General features: G+C 38.9%; 1 pseudogene; it reads left to right on the top strand.

Moving 5' to 3' along the window:
* Nucleotides 1–670: 670 nt before the first annotated feature.
* LOC122904049 lies at nucleotides 671–1164 on the top strand (annotated as a pseudogene).
* Nucleotides 1165–3209: the final 2045 nt, after the last annotated feature.

Genomic DNA, 3209 nt, shown 5'->3' with positions numbered 1-3209 from the left:
TATGAATAACCCCAAATAAATAATACCATGGCGGGATGCAGCCTGTCTTATGAAGTGTCTATGAAATTTTTATATCACCAGAGAAGTCATCCTTGGTTTCCTTAACCCACAGAAAATAAGCTAAGCAGTCAAATTGTAGGAAAATCTCATACGAATAGACAATATGTTCTAAATACTTTCCTTTGCCCCATATTTTAAAAAATAATTTTATATTTACATACACACAGAAATTGAATAAACTTCAATTTAAAATTTTCAACTCTTCTTTTTAGAAAATGCCAGTCTATAGGACTTCAATTGGAAAGGAAATCTTTTGTAATAGTACATAAATCACCTCCTGACAATATTAATAGGCATTTCCTAATTCCATATATTGTATTCATTTTATCAAACAGGAAATGCAAATTCCCATTCTTTGTTATTCTCCCATTAAAGATATGCCACTTCATTGAATTAGAGACTTTTGTTGAACACAAGCCAACCATTAAAATGGGATTATGAATAAGAAACACACATATTCATCCTACCACTTTCATTCGTAAAAGTTCATGAGAGCTCTAGCTGCCATCTTGCTCCTCCGCCTGTGTGCACCTAATCTCAGCTGGTCCACCTGAGACTCCCTAAGCGCCAACCCTATTCCCCCACACAGTCCCATTTCTGCTCCAACAAGATGAAAGAAACTATCATGAACCAAGTGAAATTTACCAAACTGCAAGCACAAGTGTGCCCTGGTGGGAAAGGGACTGCTTGAAGAAAGTTGATGGCTCATAGAACAGCTATAGCAGATGATTAAAAAAAAAAATTCAGTTCTCCCTAAAGAAGTTAGGGATAAACAATATCTCTGGTATTGAAGAAGTGAATATGTTCACAAACCAAGGAACAGTGATCCATTCTGACAACCCCACAGTTCAGACATCGCTGGCAGAGAACACTTTCTCCATCATAGACCACGCTGAGAAAAAGCCGCTGACAGACATACTTCCCAGTATCTTAAACCAAGTTGGTGAAAAAAGTCTGACTAGCTGAAGAAGACTGGCTGAAGCTCTGCCCACACAGTCTGTGGGAGGAAAAGCCCCATTTGGTACCAGAGAGGATAATGATGATGATGAAATTCCACATTTTGTGGAGAATTTTGATGAAGCTTCCAAGAATGAGGCAAACTGAATTGAGTCAACTTCTGAAGAAGGGAAAACTTGAAGAAGTTACTGGGAAGCTGCTATCTTATATTATGACTGCCTTATAAATTTTGTTCATGGATCTGATAAAATCTAGATCTCTAATATTTTTAAACCCAGGCCCCTTGGACACTGCAGCTCTTTTCAGTTTTTGCTTACACACAATTCATTCTTTTCAGCTAATTAAGCTGAGGAAGCCTGGGAATAAAGTTTTGAAACAAGGTTAATAAAGTTCTTTGCCTGGGGAAAAAAAAGTGTGGGAGACTAGGAGAGAATAATGAAACATCTAAGTAGTTCTGTCCTAACACAAGAGGGGATGCATCACTTTTCAGAGCCCCACACTTACATGGGCCTTCATTTGTATTTTTCTCCCCAAATATTATTTTATCTTGTAAATATTAAGGACTGGCTTACATATAAATGTTTCAGTTCTTCTTGATAATGGTCATTTATCTGAGATTCTTCTTTAGAACCAATAAGTGTACAGCAAATTAGTTGGAACTTACACTTAGCATTTCTTTCCCAAATCCTAATTTTTTTCTCCCTACTTCCCTGCCTTTCCCCCCCTTTTTTTAGTAATAGCTAAATTGATAATACAAATTAAGAAAGGATTTGTGTTTGCGGAGATTAGCGAAAGAATGGTGAGAAAGATTTATTTTTTAAATTTTTTTAATTTATTCATTTGAAAGAGTGAGCGAGCAAGAGCATGAGCTGGAGGGAGAGTCAGAGGGAAAGGGAGAAGCAGACACCCCACTGAGCAAGGAGCCCAAGGCGAAGCTTCATCCCAGGACTCTGGGATCATGACCTGGGCTGAGGGCAGATGCTTAACCCACTGAGCCACCCAGGCGCCCCAAGAAAGATAATTTTTTAATGATAGAGTTTTTATTTATATTGTAGGACTTCCTTAGTGTTCAAGTTTCGTATTTCTTCATACACTCTAGTCTCCCTATTGACTGCTGTCGCTCCGTATAATTGGAATTGTGAGCCGGATTCCCAAAAAAGGTTGCAGTAGAAAGGGAGAAGTGGAAAAGTTATAAAGAAATAAAAATAAGTGTTGGTTTTATTATTTATTATGTACCCACTATTATTAAGTATATCATTAAGCGGTCATTTAAGCCAACAATAACCTCGTAAGCTGCGTGCTATTTTTTTTTAAGGATTTTATTTATTTATTTGACAGAGAGAGATCACAGTAGACAGAGAGGCAGGCAGAGAGAGAGAGAGAGAGAGAGAGGGAAGCAGGCTCCCTGCTGAGCAGAGAGCCCGATGCGGGACTTGATTCCAGGACCCTGAGATCATGACCTGAGCCGAAGGCAGCGGCTTAACCCACTGAGCCACCCAGGTGCCCCTATTTTTTTTTTAAGATTTTATTTATTTATTTGATAGAGAGAGATTACAAGTAGGCAGAGAGAGAGGGCGAAGCAGGCTGCCTTCTGAGCAGAGAGCCCGATGCGGGGCTCGATCCCAGGACCCTGAGATCATGACATGGGCCGAAGGCAGAGGCTTAACCCACTGAGTCACCCAGGCGCCCCATGAATGCTATTTTTAATCTACATTTCAAAAGTGTCAAAACAGTGCTTAGATTAAACAACCTGCCTAGGATCACTCACAGCTATTAAGTGACAGAAGCAAGCTCTGGAATCAGGCAGCCTAGCCCCAGGAATGTATCCTTTCTTAATGTCTTCTTCCCCTAGCATTTTCTCTCAGCTGAATCCAGCGTTATCTTTTTTATTATTATTTGTCTTACTAGGCAAGAAGCAGCTTGTTTCCATTCAGAAAAATTTCAGCTGTGATATCAAATTTTTAAAAATAATCAAATGTATATAATCGGAGAGAAAGTGAATGTGACAAGCATTGATCTGTTTGACAAAAGATAATTTCTTTTATCCTTTTATCAACACTGTGATGTAGATATTTTATTTTCCCCATTTCACAAAATAAATGAAGGCCCAGGAAAGTAAAGTAACTTACCACACGTCACCCATCTGTTAAGCAGAGAAGGCATGATTTGTACCCATGCAGTCTGGCTCCAGA

The sequence above is a fragment of the Neovison vison genome, chromosome 4 (genome assembly GCF_020171115.1).
Source record: "Neovison vison isolate M4711 chromosome 4, ASM_NN_V1, whole genome shotgun sequence".
NCBI classification, from domain to species: Eukaryota; Metazoa; Chordata; class Mammalia; order Carnivora; family Mustelidae; genus Neogale; species Neogale vison.
The sequence above is the reverse complement of the archived record's forward strand: the minus strand, read 5'-3'. Positions and strand labels throughout refer to the sequence as shown.